Genomic DNA, 898 nt, shown 5'->3' with positions numbered 1-898 from the left:
TCTAAATGCTAACCTGTGATTTTTGACGGGTCACTAACACTAGTAATCAAAGACTCATTCTCAATACATCTCCAACTTAATCACCTGCAATATGTCGTGCAGAGGCCTCTTCCTCAGACACTGGAGAAGATTTTCATACTGGCGAAAGAGGTCGTTTGGAACAGGGCAGTCCAGCTGGGTGGCTACATCGAAGGCGTGTCCAGATGGGTCCCGGGCTGAAGCCCAGGGACTGAGTGCAGATCCTGACATCAGGATTGCTCGCTTGAAAAGACCTGCTCCTGATGACCAAGGGAGAAGGGTTGGCCCAAAGATGTTATGGTAGGAAGGATTTTATGGTCATACTAGTTTAGAGGGGCTGTTACTTTATATGATTTTGGATATATATATATATATATATATATATATATATATATATATATATATATATATATATATATATATATATATATATATATATATATATATATATATATATATATATATATATATATATATATATAACGGATTTTGAGCGAAGCGAAAAATCTATTTTTGGGTGAGATGGCCATGTCGTCCATATGGAAGTTCCTATAGGGTAGCTTCCTAGGGTATATTACAACTACGGCGATATTCCCAGAGAATTTACCTTAAGGTACAAGAATTCTAACTCCTGGAGCGAGTATCCCTCGTGAAAGGGATATCGCGACATATCAGAGGACGTATTCTAGACACGCCACATGGCAATCTACATCCTGGACAGAGATTTCGTCTCGTAGGAGGTGATTGGCGAGATGCGAATTCGGGAAAGAAAAAGGGGAGCCTCTCCCAAGGCTTCCCTATCCTCCGATTCGTATGCGTGCCTGGCGCCAATCCTGGCGCCACCTGTATTCCTTGTAGCGTACACGAGGTGCTACAGATA

The sequence above is a fragment of the Palaemon carinicauda genome, chromosome 34 (genome assembly GCF_036898095.1).
Source record: "Palaemon carinicauda isolate YSFRI2023 chromosome 34, ASM3689809v2, whole genome shotgun sequence".
In the NCBI taxonomy this organism is placed as follows: domain Eukaryota; kingdom Metazoa; phylum Arthropoda; class Malacostraca; order Decapoda; family Palaemonidae; genus Palaemon; species Palaemon carinicauda.
This window is presented reverse-complemented; position numbering follows the sequence as displayed.